Source organism: Corvus hawaiiensis, chromosome 1 (genome assembly GCF_020740725.1).
Source record: "Corvus hawaiiensis isolate bCorHaw1 chromosome 1, bCorHaw1.pri.cur, whole genome shotgun sequence".
Classification (NCBI taxonomy): domain Eukaryota; kingdom Metazoa; phylum Chordata; class Aves; order Passeriformes; family Corvidae; genus Corvus; species Corvus hawaiiensis.
In genome coordinates, this window is record NC_063213.1 from 40536590 (window position 1) to 40561156 (window position 24567).

General features: G+C 43.5%; 1 protein-coding gene across 5 annotated transcripts in view; it reads right to left on the minus strand.

The window, feature by feature from the left end:
* Positions 1-24567, minus strand: part of LRRC3B (leucine rich repeat containing 3B) — a 55244-nt gene that overhangs the window by 12595 nt on the left and 18082 nt on the right. Inside the window, exon 1 of one of the 5 annotated variants that reach the window (XM_048301681.1) lies at positions 9929-10086. The exons of the other annotated variants lie outside the window; for them this stretch is intronic. The gene's annotated coding sequence lies outside the window, so the exon portion shown is untranslated. Of the gene's footprint in view, positions 1-9928; positions 10087-24567 lie in introns of those variants that run through there. 5 annotated transcript variants of the gene reach the window in all.

Here is a 24567-nt window from a genome sequence, read left to right on the forward strand (position 1 = left end):
AATAAGCAATTAAGCAACTTTAAAAGACATTTGAGTGACCTTCCAGAATCAAGCGACACACTGAGTTAACTACAAGCCATTTAGGCTTGCCAAAGAAACTGGCTGATCAGTGATGCTGGTTTTGCTGTGCCAATGGGTATTACACCTGCACACTGCCACTTGCATAATGAGAGAGCCAAGAGCACATCTACAACACCACACGTACACAAAATGTAATTCCCATTTCTGCACCAAAGGTGTCAAGCAAAGGTATCATAAATGTCTACTGTATCAAACCACCCACCACAAAAAACACATCCCCACTTTTAATATTTCAATCCATGAGCAGCTTCAAATAACTGTAATTTCTTTTTCATCAGCTTGCCAGAGAAACTTACCTCTTTTTTTTTTTTTTTTAATCCTAATAATAGATTTTCTTTCTATATTTAGATATCATTATAACTCTAAAAGCTCAACATGTGGTATTCTGGAATAGTAAGACACAGGGCTTTTGTACTTCCATGAAAAGCGAGATCACCAGGTTCCCATCAGGACCCTCACTTTTAGCTCTGCTGGCAGCTACTACCATTAGAAGCTGAGCAAAAAAACTACCCTAAGTACATCTTCTCTAGCCCTGCTTCAGATGAGGATCTCCCAAGCAAGCAAAATCTAACAGTGTAAAGCTTCAGTGCCATTTTGTGCTGGCAGCACTTCCCTAATTAAGAATTTAAGGCCAGATGGAGCCATTAGATCATCTAATCTGACCCCCTGCCTACCACATGACGTGTCATTTTACCAGTAAACCTCATATTGAACCCAAAAAATTTAGGTCAGACTGAAGCACGTCTGAACTGAGAAGACTTCTGTGTGTCCAGGACAGTACCTTTTGTGCCCACTGTTCTTGCACCATCCTGTATCAACATCCACCATAAGAGTCAAACTACTCTAGCAGACATATCTGCTCCACCATGATCCAGACACCAAGCAAGACCATCTGTTTTCAAAAGAAAGGCTGTATTGAAAGACAGTGTTCCACTGTTCATCATAAACAGTTGCATGTTACCACTTCTCCAAATGAAAGTCAGACAAACTGGCTATTTTCTAATCTGCTGGTGGGTTACATCAGGCCCTCAGCTGCCATTAAAGAACTTTTCAAATTACATGTGTTACATCTAAGCAACAATCAGCATGTTTTCATTTTGAAATAAGTGCTCTGGAGCATCCCCAAGGCTTCCCAGGAAGTCAGGTAATTTATTTATTTAATTTTTTTAAACCATGTAGTACTTTTCCAAAGTAATAAAAAACTTGCAGTGTAAGTTTCTCTTCTGAGGACATACAATGATAGCAAGTCGTTATTACAACTTGAGGTTGCAGGCTGAAATTCTTTAAGGGTTTTCTGACCCTTACTCAGCAAAAATCTTCAGCCTGTTTGCAACTCATCAGCTTGCTGAGAGACAAGCAACCCTTCAGTGTTCACGGTGCTGAAATAAAAGTTATCACCAATTGCTAAATGAAAGGAACAGCTCTAAAGAAAAAAGAAATCTGCTTTTCTCAGTGGAAATAAATACCAGCCTTTATCAGACATGGAATCCAGCTGTGCAAAAAAAACCAAAAAACAAGGCACAGCTGCTCGTCACTGAGTGTGCAGAGATTTTCCAGTCAGTCAGTCGCTTTTCCAAAGCAGAAAACAAAAGGAAGGAAGAGCCAAAAGAAAGTGTTGCAATGACTACCTCCAAGAGGAGAACAAACCCTTGAGGTCACATTTATTCTAAGGGAAAAGAGGTCTTTATCAGCAGCATTAGAGCACAACAGGAACAGTCCGAAACTTGGTTCAATAAAACCGTTCTTTTAAAGACAAGAACACATCAGGTCTTCGTGTGTCCCCTCTGAGGTTATACAGCCAAGTTGACTTTGGCAGACCTAGCTGATACAAAAAGCAGGAGTTGTGAAGAAAAAAAAAAATCTTGATTACCTGGGCAATGATCCAATAAGCAAGACACTCGAGGCTGCAAGTTCACAGCTGAAGAAGCTCAGGTAGAAATAATTTCTAGCAAATTAAGTTAGGTCATGATAATGAAATTTAAAGATGTGTGGGACATGATTTATTTTACTAAGGCTTGTTGAAAAGTGAAACTCAAGCAGAGCTAACAGGAAGGCTTATTTAACTCTGGTTACAGTTGGTACTGGCACTGAGATAAACTTGACATACTTGGAATGGGAAAGAGAATATAAGAATAGGATTTTTAAAAAAACTTTTTAACACCATTTTTCCACATTGCAGGAGAAAGCAGGGCAAATTCGATCCTGTGAATCACTGCTGCTTGTTTCCCAATTTTAAAACATCCTGGCACACAGCCCTCAGTGGCAAATGCAGTGGAAATAGCTGATCGCAAGGGCTGGGAAAGAATGGATAACAACATCTGCACTGCAAAGGCCCTGCCACCAAGGAGCAGGAGGGAGGATGGAAAAACCTAATTGGAAAAGGTCTCACAGGAGGTGCAGTCCCCTTGTAGGTCACTGGAAAGCAGCACTAAAGGCAGGAGGGATGCTGTCAGCGTTGAGGGCTCCGCAAGTTACCTCAACAGGTTATCCGGTGGCAGCCTGGGCTTTGGCTTCACTCGGCAACAGATGAGGTGCCATTATGTCCTCAACTGTCCCTCCTACCACCCATGTCTCTCACGCTGTGAAAAACACCAGGTGAAAGGGAAAAAAGTCACTATAATGGATGAGTGCAGCAGTTTGCAGGAGCAAGGAGGGAGAGAGTAATGAAAAAGTGTTAATATTAAAGTAATAAAGCTTGTGGCCATTTTTCAGTCTGAAATGCACAAGACCATAAAACAATGCTTAAAGGCACTCACTTCTGTTCCAAACCACCTGCACGCTAAGGCACCCTGCTATTAGCACATAAGTTGTTTACTACCAGTCTTATTTCAGTCAGACTCCAGGAGAGCCATAAAGTTGAATTTTTTCACTCAGTACAGGAGTCCAAGTGGCCTCAGGTTTTCCTTGGTGTGCCAAGCCCCAGTGTGTCATCTGTGATCCCTGCCCAGTCACTAACCCACTCATTTCTAGTAAAATGTATAAAAGTCAAATCAAAGCAAAGGGAATCTGTGCCTGGCACATGGCACACATACGCCCTCCTTCTTCCCTGCTTCTCCTCAAGTTCCTGAAGCAACAGCTACTCTCAGTGAGGTGTGTTGAGCACAACTATGATGGTGGCTTTATCTGCCAGTAAGCGTCACTTGTGTCACACTTTCCTAAAATGGTCTGGGCACTGGTTGGTAAAACAAGACTTCTATTTACTCTCCTGAAACAATTTCTTAAAAAAAAAAAGAGTAATGGAGAAGTAATGAAACATAATGGCAAAACATAATGGCAAAACATAATGGATATTCTTTTGAAATTAAGACATTTTTTATCTGTTTGCTTTATTTGTCACTTGCCTCTTTTTTGTTTGTTTCTTTGGTTTGCCCTTTTGTTTGCCCCAAATAAAAGCATATGAATTCAAAGCAACTCACTCACTTTTTTCCTCTGTCAGAAGCAAACATTAGGATTTAGGGACTCTTCATAGAGATGGCCCAGCTACAAAGAAAGTCTTTGTCTCAGTGGGAGGACTACTAATTCAAGGACAAAAAGACAGAGACTAGAAAAGCAGTGGTACCTACAGGAAAGTTTAAGGCTGACAGATGAGCCTGTGGAATTGCAGGAAGAGCAAAGAAGACAGAAAACCAGAAGTTACTCTCAGGGCTGTGCACTCACCATGAAGGGAGGAAGCCAGATGTGGGAGTTTCACATGAGAGACCACATTGGCTCACAAGCCGATGGGTGAACTCCTTACAACCTGGAGCTCAGCGAAACTGCCAAGCCTTAGCAAGTTCTATAAATTATACCATCTTTCTGGGACTACATGACAAACCATGAAACAGCCCACCAGCAGCAGCATCAACGTTCTACTGAGTAACACAATAGAGAGAGATGCAGTGGTATGGTGAACGTCATCTTTCCCCATATTTACACATCTTCACAGAGAAGGAGTCAATAATGAAAAGCACCCTGTTAACTGTCCTCCTTTTTTCAAAGGCACCTTTACCTCTTATGCATTCCATTCCCACATCTAAATGCAAGTCAAGAGTCCAGGACATGCAAAGAAGTCCGAATGGCCTAAACAACACTGTTACCGAGTCCCAGGCTACATACTATGAAGAACAGCAAAACAAAGAGTAAACCAAACTGTATCACTTGAGAGTAGCATTTCCAAATCTTTTTCCTTATGTTTCCCATCACGGGAAACATTATCTTATTCTCCTTTCCTTAGTTGCCATAGATGCAGTGCCACAGTGCTGCAGCAACAGGCAGCCATCTTCATAAGCTGGTTCAGATCTGAGCACTCCTGCACTCCTGACTGCTTCCCTTCTTGCTTTCAGTCTGGCAAAGGTGTCCTCCAGCTCCATCCTGCCCTTCCTCACTGGACAATGAGGATAACAGACTAGCTCAAGCACAACAAAACAGATTAAGCTTCTGTAATGAAGTGGTGCCACACACACTGGGTCCTTGGGGCACGAGCCTCAATAGCCCTTAAAAGCTACAATGATGGGTCTGCTTTACTTTTCATTAGGATATAAAACCACTCCTTTCTCTTTCCACCAAAAAGCTGTCATTTTGCAATAACCACCCTAAAATTCTTCAAAAAGTTGCACACAGAAGTGCACTTTGGCAAAGACCTCTCCAAACAGGGAGGAGTGGGCAAATCAACCATCGATCCAGGAGGTGTCTTACAGGTTCATCTACAATATTAACCCACCAGATCATCATTTCATATTATAAAGTTATTTTCATGGCTGTACAAAAAGCTCCATTAAGAATGAATGATTAGTTCTCCATCAAAGACTGTAACATCTGCCTTAGTAAGGCAATCATTTATTAATAACAAAATAAATAACTAGGCTTCTCTTAAAATCCATTTTAGTAGTAAAATGAGAGGGAAAAGAAGACTATTTATAACACGTTAGTACATATTTTATTTAAAGTTATCCAAGTATTTCCCAGGAAAAATGCTACATCCTACCTTTACTCATTAAAATAGGACATGACTCAAAGTTTGATGAAGAGGAAAAAATAATTTATTTCCCTATACAGTGGCATTCTTTCAGTTAGGTAGTTTCTTATTTCTTCTGCATTTTTCATAGCATTTGTATCAATACTGCTACTAAAATTTTGATGGATATTTTAGTGTTATTGGAACATACATGTTTTCTTTATTAAATATGAATTTTTAAAAAATTGAAAAAATTTAAAATGTGTATAAAATGTTATACAATATGAAAAATTTTAATCAAAAGACAGAATTCAAACAATATTGGCATTTTTCTGTCTTTCCAAAAAGACAGTACTTTTTCTTCAGCAGTTCCTCCTCCTGGAGCTTTCAGTCAGCTCTCTGCGAAACAGAGAAGGTGCTTCTTCAGTGCACTAAAGGTTGCAGCTCCTTATGAACAGATGAACAAGGTGGCCCCACTGAATGCTGCTTGGCTGGGCTCACACTCAGGAACTTAGCAATGATCTGAAGCAGAAGGTCAAATGGTGGTGGTGAGATCGTGCAATGCGTTTTTCAGACAAGACACCCAATGTGGGCTATGTTATGAAAGGTCTACCATGAACAGACACACACATTGCAATTCTGACTTAACAAGTTGTGATGACAACAGCAGAAATGCTGAGGACAATAAACAACCTTTTTTGTGTAACAGTGCCAGCAGAAAGCAGCCCAAAAGCGGGTACAGCTACTCTTGGGAATAATTACTGCAACACTTGCAGCCTCCCACTAGCTTTGAGGTAGTGCCACAGTTCCCATGCAGAGCCATTCCCACTTACATGCAGGATGCGGAGCAACCCCAGCAGACCTCCACGTGACGCTAGGCTGAGCCCTAAGTGCTGTGCAACACCCTGAGAATCACTGGCTGTTTATGGAATCTAAGGAATGCAAAGGCTTTTAAAAAGTTATTATGAACTTAAATCTGAAGGAGCCATGCTGGAAAGGTAAATGAACGCTGCTGAGGATGGGTGGCTCCTCAGCTCTCAGTCAGTGCAGATGTCCAATATCTCTTTCAAGGGCAGGGCTGACTAAACTATGCCCCCCATCAGTGGCACATGCTCAGCAGGAAAGGGATGATCTGTGCTTTGCACCCCTATTAGCACAAGCTGCTGCTGAATTTGGAGCTCACAAGAAGCCAGGAGCCAGAATCCTGCCTCCCACTGATGGCTCCACCCAGGAAGCAGCAGTTTCTGGTCCTGCTGAGCTCAGGAGCTGTCAGGTTCCTGCTGAGCTGGAAATAAAAGCTTCAATTTTTTTTTCTCCTTCTTTTTCCCCATTTGACAACTGTACATAAACACTTGTAGATTGGGACTGTTACACCCCTACAAGCTTAAAACAACTTTGCTTAGGCACGCACGACAGCTCCCGATGGCAACACAAATGTGACTGCAGACTAATTCACCTTGTTCTGACACACGAAAAGCCTCTGAAATCGCTCCACTGTCTGTAGTCACTCCTGTTACACATCTCTGCACAGTCAGCACTCAGCCAAGCCAACACAGGAAAGAAGCACACAGGAAAAATTCACACCTTTTTGGTAGATTCATACTGCTTTGTGCAGAATTCTTCTTTTTAATGTAATCATGGAAAGACATTTTAGCTTTATTTAAATACAGGTCTATCAACAGACTAAATTTTTTTAATACACACACTCTGCACAGAACTGCTTTGTGTCTAAAGCACATTAAGCGTACCTCTGATATCGGGAAAGACAGACTACTATCAGGAAAAAGGCCATAAATTTAAAAGCTACTTATTTCTTCAATATTCCATGCTCAGAAATCCCAGGCCCCTGCAACCAGTGAGAAAATCTGGAGCCATAAACACTTGCTGTCAGCAGAGGAGGATCCAGTTAAGGGACATTTAACCACACTGGACATACACAAGCCCATGGATCCAAAGGGGGTGCACCCATGAGTGCTGAGGGAGCTGGCTGAAGTTTACAGAAGGCTACTCTAAACTATCTTTCAAAGATCAGAGGGATCAGAGGAATTTCTTGGGGACTGCATGAAAGCCAGTCCTATTTTCAAGAAAGAGGATCCCATAAGCTACAGGCAGGTCAGTTTCACCTCCAACCCTGGGGAGGTGATGAGCAAATAAATCTGGGAACAATTCCCTTAACATATGGAGTAAAATTAAATGACTGGGAGTAGTCAGCATAGATTTATGAAGGTAAAAATCACATCTGACCAACCTGAGAGTTTTCTGCAATGAGGTGCCTGGCTCATCCTGCTGAGATGAGAGAGAAGTGGATGTTATTTAACTTTACTTCAGCAGAGCTTTTGATGCTGTCTCCCATAACATCCTCATTGACATACTGATGAAGTACAGACTAAACAAGTAAACGGTGAGGTGGAGAGAACACTGGCTGAACTGCTTGGCTCAAAAGGCTGTGCACAGCAGCACAAAGTCCAGCTAGAGGCCCATCACTAGTGGAGTACTCCAGGCATCAGTACTGGGACGAACGTCATTTAACATTTTCACAACCAACCTGGAGGGTGGGAGAGAATCTCTGCAAGTTGGCTGATAATACAAAACTGGGAAGAGCAGTTGCTACACCAGGTGGGTGTGCTGCCATCCAGAAGGACCTGGACTGGCTGGAGAACATGCTGACAGGAACCTCATGAAGTTCAACAAAGGTGAATTCTGAGTTCTGCACCTGGGTATGGTTAACTCCATGCATGCAGCATGCATGCTGGGGCCTGATCAGCTGGAAAGCAGGCTTGCAGAGAGCAACACCAGGGTCCTGACAGACACGAAGTGTGTACCCTCGGGGAAAGGGTGGGTAACAGCATCATGGGCTGCATTAGAAAGAGCAACACCAGCAAGTTAAGGGTGATCCTCCCCCTCCACTCTGAGACACCTGCACAGAGCTGGGTTAGTCCTGGGCCTCCTGGTATACACAAAGCATGGACTGAAACAAGTCAGCAAAGGCCACAAAGGTGATAAAAGAAGTGAAAGATCTGATCTATGAGAGGCTGAGATTGCAGGGACTGTTCAGCCTGGAGAAGGCTCAGGGCAGGACTCACCAGTATGTCTAAACAACTGATGGGAGACAATAATGAAGAGACTCTTCCCAGTTGTGCCCAGCAAAAGGACAGGAGGCAATGGGCACAAATCAAAATACAGGGAATTCCATCTGAAAGTAAGAAAATAATTTCTTTTTCTTTTTTACTCTCTTCCTACTGTGAGGGTAGTCACACCTGGAACAGGTTACTGAGAGAGGTTGTGTCATCTCCATCCAAGCCTGCTGAATATAGCTGAACAACCTGCTTGAGCATGGGAGTGAACTAAGCAATATCCAGAGATGCTTTCCAGCCTCAGCCATTCCATGATTACTTCCAATCAAGTTAAACAGAACAGCTGAAAGAACTACAGTTCAAGAAGAAAATACTTGAAAGCAGCATAATTTAAGACAGAGGTAATTCTAGGCTTTGCAGCATAATGCTTAAATCCTACTAAAGCACTTTTTTATTCCCTCTTTATGTTATACATGACTGTACAATCTGTGTTGTCTGTAAAGAAGAGAGGCATTTCATGGGGTTCTTCACGTGAAGCAGGGATATGTGTTATAAACACATACCCCAAACCAGAATTTGGCTGTAGATGTTTCTATCACTTAGGTTTTATGAAATATCTTACCACTGAGTATAGTTTCCACTGTGACTACAGCAAGTAAAAAGATCCAATTACAGATGTTCTGTAGTGTAAAGCATTAATCGAAATTATGTTTCTTTCCACAAGAAGAGCACTTCCTGAGAAATGGTTATATTAGCTAGCTAATATTGAAGAGACACAATTACTATGTTGCTCTGTGACACTAAATCAAAGTAGTATTCTTTTTTAACTCATATCAAATCCAAAAGCAAAGGACCAAAACTGCAAATATTTATTCATTTTTGTAACTGAAATCAACAAATTGAGTTACTGAATTGATAGCATGACAATATCCCCAATAAATATGCATAAACTTATCTGGAAAATCTTGAAAGGCGAAGATTTTTACATGACAACAAGTCACGCACAGTCAATTTATTTAGGTAAATAAATTCCTAAGAACCTAATGGACCAATTAAGTGATTAACTGTATTCAATGCATCAAACACTAACTTGGGTGCTTACTCTCATACAAGCTGTTTTAAAAATACTGCCCTTAAAGAAATCAAACAAACAAACAGAGAGAAAGAAAAAAAAGTCTGAGCCTTTTTTTTAAATGCTTTTGGGCTCCAAAATGACTGTCAAGCTGGCAAGAAAACAAGGGGAAACTTTCATTCTGTTTTCTGTATACAAATTACAGAAGAAAGTCCTCAAAGTGTAGCTAGAAAGCTTCAAAACAAAACAAACCCACTGAACAAGCTTTCTAAAATTCCACCTTTTGTTATTAATTTTAGGATGTCAGTCAGATGGATTGCAATAGGAAATACATTTTTCCATCCTTCATTTACAATACTCTCTTAGAACATCTGAGGCCAATTCACATCCCTCTACAGGGATATGACATTTGCCAAGAGACAAAAAACAGCTCTGAAGGAACAAGCCACCAAGGTTTTCCCTGAAGCCTCCTGTTGGGTTTTGTAGCCTTAAAAGGAAAAAAGGCTTTTATTATGCTGGTCCCCAGCTTGCCAAACAAAGAGCCCCTAGGTCTGCTTGGTATCTGTCACTGCACTCACTCAGGGATTCTGTGTGCTCTTCTCTTGCTATCTTCCAGCAGAGCCAGCACTGCTGTTTTCATCTCCTGGTATCACTCAAACACTCTATCAGGCTATTTGCTTAACCTAGAAATCCCAGGGCCTCCCAGGAGTCCAAGCTCTGGAGGAAAGTTCAAGCACCACAAGACACTGGAGAAGCAAGGCATACTACCTCTGCTCAATACTTCTACACGTCCAGATAATCTGCAGGTGGGAAGGGGGGCGCCTCTGCTGACCAGATATTTTCCAAAGCCACAGAGGGAGTCATCCACAAAGATAACCTCCACACATAAGGAAAGGAGCTGCATCACACAGTCATGCAGTTCCTGCCTTGGGAAAAAAAAAAAACAAAACACCATCTGAATTTTCAAGTTCACAGTAACAGAAATACTTTTGAAATTCATGTACTAATAGCACTGATAGCAGACAAATTCCTTTTAAACACCCTGAACAATTTGGTTTTACATGTCAAGACAACGAGTTTAATTTCTACTTCTGTTTTACACTGAAGAGAAGCTCCCTTAGGTACTAAGCCTAAAAATGGGAGCCCACCACATAATTGCCCACAGTCGTTAATTTTGAGCACTGGAAACCACTGCTTACAGCTTTCCTCATGGTGGGAAAGGGCCATGCATAGGAAATTCAAATGTTCAGATAACTCACAAAAATACTACTTCATATGGTATATTCAAACATGGCTACATAAAGTAAGCAAGATTAAACAGTATGGCGAAGAGAACAAGTGTAAACATATTTTCCCTTACAACACCAAACGGAAGTCGCATTCATTTAAGCAAATATTTTTCTATATTGATGGAAGCCAAATGTGTGGGGTAAATTGCTGTGCTTTTTTCTGTTTGCTTCATATAAAATCATACAAGAAATTCGTGTTCACATAACACTATCAACGAAACGCTCTTCGCTTTTTTACAAGTTGTTTGTAATGAACATTTCTGCTCTCTCAAAAGGTGAAAATACAATCAGCCAACCTCTTTATGCATGTCCTATGAGGATACCCACCCTCAGTAAAAACAAATTTCACTAGCCTTAGTCAGCAAGCTGCAGTGGTATGTGGTAAAACTATAACATGCACCAAAAATTAAGAGACTTGTTAATTGGTAGCAAGATACAACAGAATATGCCCACTGAAAACTACCCAAATTTCCCAAACTGCCTCTGAATAGCTTCCCTTTTTGAACTGTCTTGGTTTTTGAGACAAAACTTCAGGAGGAAACACTCCGGAATGAGTGTTCCTCCCCTTTTCCTCCATCAATGAGACAGATGGGTCACAAGGAGTGAAAGTGGGGAAAAGAAACCAAACTGTTGATTAACACACGAACAAAACAGGGTAGAATAGGATAAAAAAAAAACCACCTCAAAATACAACAAATTCCCAGAGAGGGAACAGACACGCGGGCTCGGACCAGCTGGGGCCACCCTGCGGGCCCGCTGGGGCTGCTCCCACAGGCTCCCCGGACCAGCGAGGAGGGAAGGGAGGCAGTGAGGCAAGGGGAGGGAAAGGAGGAAAAACAACAAGAAAAAAACCCCAACAGAGCCTTTTCCCAGCTATCCGGAACACAAAGGAAACCAAAAAGCAGCACAGCGCTCCCGGCGCGCTCCCTCCCGAGCCCCTGGAGCTGTTGGGCTGAACTGTTCAACTGCCCCCTCCAGCCCCTGGCTCCAGCCCCCCCCCGGGTCCATCTTAGAGGCACAGCGTCCTTGGGCACTGAGCGGATGGTTAAGGAATAAAGCGGCTTCATAACATCACCCCAGGACATTCCACCCCTTATTCCATACTGTCTGCTCAATGCCCAAATTAATACATTTCAACTTTAAACACACACGTTTATACATATATACATAACTATATACAAACAGTGGCAGTGACATTCAACAAACATATATATAGGCATTCCAACATTACAAGCAGTTCTCACCCACCATCAAATCTCCCTGCAGTACACAATGGGTCTCTCCATCCTTCCACCATGTGCAACCTGGCCCCTGAGCAAAGACAACCCCATGGATGGGTGTGCCTTTACTCGATGCAGAAGTAATCCAAACAGATTTTCCCAAGAGTCCCCTGATGTGCACTGCTGGGACTTTGTGTCCATCTACTACATGCAGGGGTTTGGATTGGGCAGGCCCTGCTCGGTTGGTGGAGCCTCAGGTGTTCACCAACCATGTGGCCTTAGCTAAATGCATCTCCCAGTTTTAAAAAGTTCTCCCACACAGTGCCTTCAAGGTGGTTTTGAGCAGGCCATTGCACCATTCCACTTTGCCCGCCACTGGTGCATGGTAAGGGATATGGTACAACCATTCAACACCATGTTCTCTAGCCCCGGTGTTGATAAGGCTGTTCTTGAAATGAGTCCCATTGTCAGACTCAGTTCTCTCAGGGGTGCCATGCCTCCAGAGGACTGGCTTTTCAAGGCCCAAGATGGTGTCACGGGCAGTAGCGTGAGGCACAGGGTAGGTCTCCAGCCATCCAGTGGTAGCTTCTACCATTGTGAGCACATAGCGCTTGCCTTGGCGGGTTTGAGGCAGTGTGATGTAATCAATCTGCCAGGCCTCCCCATACTTGTATTTGGACCATCGCCCACCATACCACAGGGGCTTCACCCGCTTGGCCTGCTTGATCTCAGCGCATGTCTCACAATCATGGATCACCTGGTCCATGTCCACGGTTAGATCCACCCCTTGATCTCGTGCCCACTTACAGGTGGCGTCTCTGCCCTGATGGCCTGAGGCATCATGGGCCCATCGAGCTAGGAACAACTCTCCCTTGTGCTGCCAATCCAAATCTATCTTTGACACCTCTATCTTTGCAGCCTGATCTACCTGTTCGTTGTTTCGGTGTTCCTGATCAGCCTGATTCTTGGGGACATGGGCATCTACATGATGGACTTTCACAGGCACCTTCTCTACCCAAGTGGCAATATCTTTCCACTCCTCAGCAGCCCAGACTGGTTTTCCCTTACGCTGCCAGTTGGCCTTTCTCCACCTTCCCACCCACCCCCACAGAGCATTGGCTACCATCCACGAATTGGTGTAAAGGTAGAGCTTTGGCCACCTCTCTCTCTCAGCAATGTCTAGAGCCAACTGGATGGCTTTGAGTTCAGCTAGTTGGCTTGATCCACCTTCTCCCTCAGTGGCTTCTGTAACCTGTTGTGTGGGGCTCCATACGGCTGCTTTCCACTTCCGGTTCATCCCTACGATGCGCCAGAAACCGTTCGTGAAAAGAGCATAGCGTGTGTCTTGTGATGGCAGCTGGTTGTATGGTGGAGCTTCTTCAGCACGTGTCACTTGTTCCTCTTCATCAGTGAGACCAAAGCTTTCACCTTCAGGCCAACTTGTGATTATTTCTAAGATCCCAGGGTGATTCGGGTTTCCAATACAGGTGTCCTGTGTTATGAGGGCAATCCACTTGCTCCCTGTGGCATCAGTGGCACAGTGGGCAGAGGGAACTTTTCCTTTAAACATCCACCCCAGCACCAGTAGTCAGGGTGCAAGGAAGAGCTGTGCTTCAGTGCCAATGACCTCTGAGCCGGCTTGGATTCCTTCATAGGCTGCCAGGATTTCCTTCTCTGTTGGAGTGTAGTTGGCTTCGGACCCTCTGTAGCTTCTGCTCCAGAATCCCAGTGGCCGACCCCAAGTCTCACCAGGCACCTTCTGCCAGAGGCTCCAGGACAGACCCGTGTTCCCGTCTGCAGAGTAGAGCACATTTTTTACCTCTGGTCCTGTCCTGACTGGGCCAAGGGCTACCACATGAACAATTTCCTGTTTGATCTGGGCGAAGGCTTGCTGCTGTTCAGGGTCCCAGTAGAAATCATTCTTCTTACGGGTAACCAGATAGAGAGGGCTCACAATTTGACTATATTCAGGAATGTGCATCCTCCAAAAGCCTATGGCACCTAGGAAAGCTTGTGTTTCTTTTTTGTTGGTCGGTGGAGACATCACGGTGATTTTATTGATGACCTCAGTGGGGATCTGACATCGTCCATCTTGCCACTTCACCCCCAGGAATTGAATCTCTTGGGCAGGTCCCTTGACTTTGTTCTTTTTGATGGCAAAGCCAGCTTCCAGGAGAATCTGGATGATCTTCTCTCCTTTCCCAAATACCTCCGATGCTGTGGTCCCACACACAATGATATCATCAATGTACTGGAGATGTTCTGGAGCCTCACCCTTTTCCAGTGCAGTCTGGATCAGTCCATGGCAGATGGTGGGACTGTGTTTCCACCCCTGGGGCAGTCGGTTCCAGGTGTACTGCACACCCCTCCAGGTGAAAGCAAACTGAGGCCTGCACTCTGCTGCCAGAGGAATGGAGAAAAATGCATTTGCAATGTCAATAGTGGCGTACCACTTTGTTGCTTTGGACTCCAGCTCGTATCGCAGCTCCAACATGTCTGGCACTGCAGTGCTCAATGGTGGAAGTCACTTCATTCAAGGCATGATAGTCCACAGTCAATCTCCATTCCCCGTCAGACTTGCGCACAGGTCAGATGGGGCTGTTGAAGGGTGAGTGGGTCTTGCTGACCACCCCTTGGCTCTCCAGCTCATGGATCATCTTGTGGATGGGGATCACAGCATCTCGATTTGTCCGATACTGCCGGCGGTGCACTGTCGAGGTGGCAATTGGCACTCGCTGCTCTTCCACTTTCAGGAGCCCAATTGCAGGATTCTCGGTCAGCCCAGGCAGGGTGTTCAATTGCCTAATGCCCTCTGCCTCCACAGCAGCTATTCCAAAGGCCCACCTGAGTCCCTTCGGGTCTTTGAAATACCCATTCTGGAGAAAGTCTATGCCCAGAATACACGGGGCCTCTGGGCCAGTCACGATAGGATGTTTCTTCCACTCTTGTTCAGTTAGGCTCACGTTGGCTTCAAGCAGTGCCAACTGCTGTGATCCCCCTGTCACTCCAGGAATAGAAACAGGTTCTTTCCCCACATGTCTCAATGGAATCAAGGTGCACTACGCGCCCGGGTCAACCAAGGCTTCATATTTCTGTGGTTCTGATGTGCCAGCCCATTAGACCCACACTGCCCAAAAGACGCGATTTTCCCTGGCCTCTCCCTGGCTAGAGGCAGGGCCCCTCTAGTCCTGGTTATCATTTGAGACTCGAGCTACTTCCCTTCTGGTAGAACTCCCTCTCTCAGAATTACCATCATTCAATTCACGCACCCATGCTGCCAGGACCAAAGTTGGTTTTCCATCCCACCTCCTCATGTCTTCCATCCCACCTCCTCATGTCTTCCCCACTGTCACACAGGAAGAACCATAGTTCAGCTCTTGGGGTGTACCTTCTCTCCCTAGCCATGGGATGTCTGCTTCTGGTAACAGGGCGTCTGGTCTACACTGATGCGATTTGGAGAAGGCTCTCTTTCAGCTCCTTCCCGAGTTTCTGATGAGTCTTGTCCATCCTATCTTCCATCTTCTCTATGGTCTTTGACAGACTCTTTTCGACAGCTGCAATTCTTGCTTGTGTTGGGCCGTGCACAGTGTCTGCATAAGCCCAGAGCCTCCTCACTGTAGAATTCACTGTCTTGTCCCCGTCATTCCATGTCATCATTGCTAAAGCAGGGATGTATTCTGGTGGTGCATGTTGTGCAAGTTTCAAGTCTCTCAGTACATTTTACCATGTCAGGGCTCCTAATTGCTTGGTCACCTGAGAATATGATCTCTATCACTGCCAGTTCTCTCAGGCATTGAATCCCTTGTTCCATGTTTTTCCAGGGGTTTGGCTGCAGCTGGAGATCTTCTCGGCACAGGTATCTTTCCTTCACACTTCTTAAGAGCCGTGTCCAGAGACTGAGAGCTTCAGGCCCCCTTGTCATCCCTTGGTCAATACTTAGGTCACATGACAGGGATCCCAAATGCCTCACTTCAGTGCCATCCAGAACTGTACCATCGCCTGCAGCATCCCAGATTGGGACCATCCAACTTAATATAGTTTCATCAGGCCGTCAGGTGTAATCCTTCCTCAGGGTACGAAGGCTTTCTATGGACAGGGACTCGGTAATGATTTCGGGTTCCACTTCCTCTGCTGGCTGTGAATGTCCTGGCTGCCCATCATCATCCACTGGGAGAATGGATTTGGCTTTGTGTTTCTTTCTCTGGACAGGGGCAATTGTTATTGGTTTAGGCTCCCCATCTGCTTTAGCTGCAGCTGGAGTGACTGAGGTGTCTGCAGGCTTATTCTCTTGCTCCTCTGGCTGTCTCTTCTGCCCTACAGTATCTAGCAGCGTGCAGTAAGTGTTAGCCAGGACCCAGCACATGGTAATGAGCTTTTTCTTTACATCCACGTTGTTATTGCAGTTTTCCTTCAGATACTTCCCCACCTCAGCTGGATTCTGAATTTGTTCAGGGGGGAAGTTCCAGGCTACTAGTTCAGAAAACTGCTTCAGGGTCTGGCCCATGTCCTCCCATACCCCACACCACTTAGGATTTTCTACAACTGGGGCAGGTGTCTGGGCAACCCCTCTGGAAATCTCAGCCCTTATTTTAGACAAGCTGGAGACCACACAGAGAAACCCTGCTAGATAACATAGTAAGAAGGTGGTATCTTTAACATCCAGGGGAAACTGGACACTTTCAAAAGGTGACGTGCCAGAGCTGAAGGGAAGAAGGACATGAAAGGCTGGGAATTATCATCCTCTGCTTTTCCCCTAACAAACTGGGTATAATTGCTAATACATTCCAAAAGGAAACTACCAAGGCCAGAATGTAAAAACAACATGACATACACATTCTTGATGGTTTCCATTACTTCAGTCAAACTTCAAGAAATCACTAGCACCAGGCATATTAAAATGGCAGTCCTGATTCTTATTCCTGACTTATAAAAAGTGTAAGCCAGGGACTCGATTGCCCATAGCTGTGGACATGTACTTATGGCTAGGTTCCACAGAAAAATTAATAAATCAAACAGCATGGTCTTACTGCTGTACCTTAATACGAAGTGCTTCAAACCAAAATGTTGTTGTTGTTGGGGTTTTTTTCCCACTTTTACGTGCCTCACATTGGGCGCCAAATTTATGTCTCGCTTTTTGAGACAGAACTTCAGGAGGAAACACGCCAGAATGAGTGTTCCTCCCCTTTTCCTCCGTCAATGAGATAAATGGGTCACAAGGAGTGAAAGTGGGAAAAAGAAACCAAACTGTTTATTAACACACAAACAAAACAGGGCAGAACAGGATAAAAAAAACCCCCTCAAAATACAACAAAGTCCCAGAGAGGGAATAGACACACGGGCTTGGACCAGCTGGGACCACCCTGCAGGCCCACCAGGTTCCCCGGACCAGCGAGGAGGGAAGGGAGGCAGTGAGGCAAGGGGAAGGAAAGGGAAAAAAGAAGAAAAAAACCCAACAGAACCTTTTCTAGCTAGCCAGAACACAAAGAAACCCAAAAAGCAGCACAGCGCTCCCGGCGCGCTCCCTCCCGAGCCCCGCCGAGCCCCTGGAGCTGTTGGGCTGAACCGTTCAACTGCCCCCTCCAGCCCCTGGCTCCAGCCCTGGCCCCAGGTCCATCTTAGAGGCACAGCGTCCTTGGGCACTGAGCGGATGGTTAAGGAATAAAGCAGCTCCATAACATCACCCCAGGACATTAACATGAACTTGATGCTTCACATTGTTATCTGTGCACATCATCTTCTCCCTCCTCCCTAAATTCTAAACATTTTTCTTACATTTACTTCTTCTGAGATGCAGTAGTGACAGTTTCCTCTTTACACTCCTACATATATTTTGCACAAGCTGTTAAACAGAATTAGTCCACGCTCCTCTTTTGTGTTTTTCCTGTGCTCTGAAGGAAACTAATACACAGACTTTAAAGAAGTCCCAGTTTTGACCCTTAGAACCTAGCTACTGACTTGTGCAAAGATGGTTTGGCAGCCAGGCTGAAGAAAGATCTTGTGGACTGTGGTCATGCAGACCCTCCAAATGGCCACAAGAAGCATTTACTAGGTGAAAACAGGTCCCAGGTGGCTGGCACCAAAGGGGTATGAACACAGCATTTGGAAGACAGGTTGAACGTGCCCAATGTAAACTCTATGCTGCCTTTAGCTACCATGACACCCCTTACAAATGATAACCACAAAAACATTGCCTGGTATAATTTCACTGTTTGCCCTCTGCACATACAATAACCCAGGTTAGTTCTAAAGGTTACCATCAGCAAGAGAGCTGGCTGAGACTTGCACCTAAATATGGAAAGAGATTATTTATTTTCCTTGAGCATAAAAGTACTTCTCCAATTTCATGACAAGTCTTTATTGCAATATAATTCAAAATCAGCATGAACAAGTTAGAATCACCTAGAGAAATGAAACCTTTTGGTCTTCATAGACCTAGCAAAGCAGATAGATTGGTGCAAGCAAATTCTCCAGCCTCCCCAAAAAGGCAGAATTACACTCTGAGAATTCTTTCAGTTCACTAATTATCTTTTAGTAGGAAACAAGAACAACCAGTTTCATGGTAACAACCTAAACTCAGTGTTTGATTTTTTAAAAATGAAATAAAAATACCAGAAGAGATACCAGGAAGAAACCAAAGTGAAGTGGCAATGTAAAACTGACAGATTCTGTGAGATAAAATAATTCAAGTCTGAACATCCTTCCTTCACCATGTGGTAGGACCACATGGCAGCAGGAGCAAAGTTATCATGTGCAGTATCCGAAGTCCGTGCCACAGAACAGAAAAAAAAAGGTGGATAATAAAGAACAAACCTAATATGCAAGTGCTGATATGTTTGAATCTGGAGGCACACTACCACTTCCTGCAGAGCTTTCTGCCAAGTACAGAATCCATGGGGAAAATGGCTTGCTCCCCAGCAATGACGCAGTGTAAGAAGCCTATCTGGGACACACTTAATGCCGTCCTCCACGCAGAGGGTGCACTTCCAGGAATAAAGAGTTAGTCACCATGTCTACCTCCACCACCCATCTCTTCATCTTTTGCATATCCTGCTCTGAAGAGACAGGCATTCACACCTACAGGATGCTGCTAAGTCATGCGGGGACATGGCATGCAGGGAACTGCTCTTCTGCAGAAAACTCCTGCAAATACAATGGACATCCCACTAAGATTTCTTTCTTTACATGGATTCCCACAGGTTGTTTTGCTACACCCTGCTCCTGAATGGAAGCACCAGTCTGCTTCTGCACACCTTCTCATGAAGGCTAGAAAGGGGCAGAGAGCATCTTCTAGCATATACCAAGACTCAAGGGAGTCATAATGAAACAGATAAATTATTAAAATACTGGTTTAAAATCACAGAATCACTGAAGCTGGAAAAGACCTCTAAGATCATCATGTCCAACCGTTAACCTGGCCACATCCATGTCCACCACTAAAGCATGTCCCCAGGTGCCACAGCCATCTTCTCTGGTCCTGTCACTGACCACCTGGGAGAACACTGAGTTCCTTAGGTATAGGTTCACCTCCAAGTTACAGAAACCCTTTTTTTTCCTTTTTTTTTCCAGTAAAGTAAGTTTCTCTGTGGAATTGTGATTTATGCTGAATGCTGTAAACATTTCTTGTTAGCTCACTCCCAAAGCTCATCTCAGAGTGGGGGTAAGATCACATGCAGCAATCCCATGAAGCAAAGGAATGAGTCATCAGTCTGAAAGTTAAGCAACAGACAGAATCATAGATTCAGACCAAGGTAAGCATAGTAATGAATGAAACACCAGGTTCTAAATTACATCTCTGGAGAGAGCAGCCTAGAATGGCAACTCATAAACAGACCTACCTAACCTAGCATTATAAAGCATATATAGGGTCACCAGTGGGATACTTGAGAGAAAAACTCCACGGAATTCAAGGAAAGGGAAAAATCTCCCTGAAAAATGTTTGAAACAGCTTAAGAATTCAATTACAGCAGCATATACATCTGTAACTAAGTTGGTCAAGAGTTGTGTCCTAAGTTCTTACAGGTAGGCATATGGACTAGGAAAATGTCATTTTTAAACAAAGTAAATAATTTTAATTAATTTCCGGTGAACTCCATTAGTTTTAATTCTACTAAAAGCAGAACAGTTTTTCTTGATGAAGAAAAAAAGGCAATAGTGCAAATGCTCTCTCATTTTGAGTGCAAGTGGTTTCTTCTTTGACTAGACAAAGATAGCACTCTCAAAAAATGAGAGTATATCTCGTGAACCACACTGAAAAAAAAGGCTCAAAATCTGTTTATGTGGTTTTGCTGATCTATATGCAAGTAATCTAGGTAATAAGTTTAAATTTCTATCAGATCAACTGAGAGTAAAACATATCCCTAGAGATCTATAGCGTGATTAGTGATGATAAGCTGAGATAGCACAGCCCCAGCTGCTCAATATTACACAAAAAAAGAGGTAGGCAGGTTCAGAGAAAGCTGCACATACTGGTTTCATTCCTATTAACAATTTACCCCTACTATCTCACTCACCCACTCCCTCTTCACTAAAGCATGAAATGACAGTTGCTTAGATTTAAGCTGTTCAATATTCAGCTTACTGTCATCACAGATTACAAAATAAATTAACAAAATGCCACCATTCCACAAAGCAATACCCAAATATCATGCTAGCCCTAAGAATCTTCAGATGTTTTCTCTCCTCCTGAACTCTTCTGCTCTGTCTCCATTTAACCAACCATAGCACCTGCACTGAGTGGCAGCCACAGCTCCTTCTCCTTCCCTGCTCCAAGGCACCACTGAGGATCACTGTGGGTGCAGTACACATCAGGGGGATTTTCCCCACAATCCTTTACCTGCACCTGTACCTCACTGAGCACTGCATCCCATTTATTTCCCGTTTAGTTACTGCATGCTACAAGAGATCGTATCTACCGTCTCCAGGGAACCTTATCCACATCTGCTGCAAGATTGCCTGAGCTAGTTTAGCCCCCAATGAGAATGAAAACAGAGTGGGAAGAAGGAGAGCTTGGGCAAAGGACCTTCAGCTCAGTTCTTCAGGAAACTTCCCCCCACAGTGACTCCGCTGGCTCAGGTGCACAATTCACAGGTTTCATTGTGGTGGTTCTCTTCCTGCTAACACTTCAGCCCAGCCATGCTGCAACATTCTGTGCACTGACTGCATCATCTGGGCAGGGAGAACATGCTCCAAGTGTCTGGCTGAGAAGGGTGAGGACCTCATCAAGAAAAATATTACCAATGTATTAAGAGGATGAGTGCTTAAAAAAGGGCAGTGCCATATAAGAACTTCCAACATATACCAACATGTCCCAAAGACTGAATACTACTAAATTTTTATATTGATACCTCCAAACCCATGATTCAACATCTCAATAAGAAGATAATTTTGAAGATTATAAAGACTACATCCCTTCATCTCCAATCTGGACCTGCTTCTTCACTTAGTTATTTTTTAAGATAGCTCAGCTTCCATCTCTGTTTCATGGCTTCTAATTAGTTTCTCATTTTAAGTATTTACAGCTTGGGAGTTGAAAAAGCAAAGGGATAAGTGACAAGCAGAAAGAACAAAAATTGGCAATGCAGGATAACCACTCCAGGAGATGGATCACCTAACCTGCAAGCAGGATGGAAAGCAGCTTGGGAATGTCTCCTTCCTGCTCATGACAACACAATGGGCTCTGAAAGACTGACTTCCTACCAGACTGCGGCTGCATCACACCTACCACGCAGTGACTCAGAGCACCCTGGCCACACACACAGTTAAGTTCTGTCAAGCCACCACTGACCACCTCTAGTGCACAGCACATGGCACGCTTTAATTTAGCATTAGCAAAATACCAACAGCCCCTGGAGAGACCTGGATTTAATTCTACTTCAAAAATATGTTCACTGTACTAGAAGCAAAGGAGCACCAATGAATAATAATTACTAACTGTCAGCTCTTTGAACATTTTCATACCTATACCAAAAGCCTTGGAAAGGATGGCTCTTCTTTCCCAACATGAATGCCAGAAAAAGTGTTTTTCTGAAAAGGGAGACCATGTCAGATTGCAGATTTTAACTCCACATTTCCTTTCTAAACAGTCCAGATCCTGAAAACAGAAGAAACAAGAATACAGTATGTAAAACTGCAGCTCAAATATTTTCAGCAGCCCAGCAAAATCCTCTTGAACACATTCTTGTGAGTTAAAAAACAGATCTGCTGTGAGGCACAGCATGTATTTCATGGCAACAGTACAGATTTATGTTTCTGCTTCCTGGGAAGTCACTGCTATGCAAAAGGGTAAGACTGGCTTCACAGGTCAAGGTAAAATCTATTGTCCTGAAACAGACCGAAAATGGAAAACAGGTCTAGTAGCCAAAACACACAGAACTATCAGAAGGGGTTGAGGAGCAGGATACATCAACACCAATTTATACAATTTAAACAGCACAGGCGATGCTTTTCTTCTCCACCTGACAACTTCACTTTTTGCTTTCCAATTTTCCTTGCTTTTCAGCCCTTTGGAAACCTCACTCACAAGGGAGAAGATGTCACATTTCCCCTGGAACAAAATTGGCTTATGACACATTGTATAATTCCAAAAATACATCATGCATTAATTTGACATACTCCTGTCATCAAGACCTTAATTTCTAATACCTTCTTTTCCAGATACTATTAGAAAATTCCTCTGCCGCAGCTACCTAACTTGCAACACTTCAGGAGGCAAAGTGTCTTCCTGCTCATCCCAAGGTCCCTCACATGGAAGATTTACAAACCTCTGGGGAAGATCTGCTTGAATCTCTTCTTGAACATACAATGTTCTCACCCTAGCAAGTGACTGCTAGTGAGCTGCTTTTCTCAGCCAACACTTCACATTTTAATTCCTGTAATTCCTTCACTGATTTCCCCCCTCTGTTTCTGTGCAATAATTTCCCCCCTACTTTTTGTTCCTAGTAACTCTTTCCTTTCACCTTGTTTTGCTCTCCAGACCTGTGTGTCCCTCTTTACCACCAGACTACCACATATGCTACAAGTTATCTCGAATTCTGCAAAGTAGTACAGTCATGATTTCTGTGCAATGCCCTACAAGCCTAGGAGTGCTGTCTGGCATCTGTTCAAACTGTTCAGGAAGAACCCTAAAATTTAAGTGTGACATTTTCTGTAAAATAGATGTGCTTCTGCTACATAAACTTTATGCCCTCCTACCTTCTCTAGAATTACAGGTGCTTCACTCTCAATTGTAAAAAGGCAGGAACAGAGAGAGATAGGATATATAGACACACTGAAATGCTTTATAATGTCTTCTGGTGGACAATTAACTGTACTCTGTGAGTCAGAAAACTGTAAGAGATCCACCCACTCACAACTTTGTGACATTTCTGGTGAGTTTTAGGAGTTATACACCAGCTCAGGTAAGTTGCCATTCCATCTTCACAAAAGACCTCACCTGGTCAAATACTACATATCCCTTGGAGATAGCAGAATAACTACATGCACACACAAATCAGATGACATAGTGCTATGTATTTTTCACAGAATGTCCAAAAGTCCTGATCCCTGGTTTCAGAGTTTGATGGTAAACAGTATGAGTGGGCTCAAAAAAACAGAGATCCACTCCAAACTGTAAACTGATGTTGCTGACATCAAACTTGTCTCTCTAAATCAGCCCCAAATTAAAATATCAAAAGGATGCTTCACAGAGATAACAAATACTGGTAACTGTTTTTCACAACCTTCAATACACACTCATTTGCACTTGTGAAAGACAATTACAAAACATGACTCTGACTTTATGCATCATCAAACCAAAACAGTAAATGTGATGTACCAGTGTACTCCCTTTGCACTGCTCTTTGTGACTACAGAAGAGTCTGGGAAAAACGCAAACCAATATTCATCATTTTAAATATTTCCTTTCTGTGTCCTCTCCCACTGGTTTTTGTTTAATTCCTTTGTGGTTTTACCATCAAAAATCAGAGCACCATTTACTGTCACAAAGCTGTCCTGGACATAAAGGAAAAACAAAGCTCCTCTTTCTGAACCAAATTCCTTAGACAGGAGCATTGCCCAAGCGAAAGCAGTCTGGCTGGGCTGTGTAAGAGGGTAGGAGGTGGGGGATAACAATCTTAGTATTTCTGGATGCAAGTTCAGGAAAGAGAAAGCAAAGACAGATGCTGTTAGCTGCAGAGGACACCTGAGAAGTCGCTCTACAGCCCTCCACACATGAGCCAGGGCTGATCTTACTTTTCCTTCCCACATACCTGGGCAAGCAGCCCAGCTAAACGCACACAGCACCAGCAAGGAGACTCAGCTCTGAATGTGCTCTTTATACTAATTACATTGGCCAATTTGACCAAAAATACCTGTCAGTTCTGCCCAGCACAAAAAAAACCCAAACCAAACAGAGCCAAAGCACCACTGCCAAGCTGGAGAAAATGACCCTTACTTGGGGAGCAGCTCTGGCAGAAACAGAGGGGGAAAAACTGGAAGATGTGCCTTCTTCTGTTCAAATATACTCTTAGTCATGCCTTTGTCAGTAACTACTGTTTTTCTGCCAAGTTTGCATAATCCTTTGCACAACAAGGTATGTTTAGCACATGGTCTTTTAAAAATACCTTTTTTAAAAAGAAAGGAAAGTATTTCTGCAGCTATGAAGTCTAAAAACCTTCAGATTACAGATTTTACTCTGGCCTACTTCATTATACACCTCGTGTGCAAACTTATTACAGGAAAATATTACCTAATTAAATTTATTATGCTTTGTGGGGCTGTTTTGTTAACTGATTTAATTAAAAACTTCTCAATTTATGTAATTTATTATGGCATGACCATTGTTAATGAAGCTCACAAAAGATACTGTTGGATAAATTCATGAAAAGGAGATGAAGCAGAGCAGAATGAAGGATTATGTTCT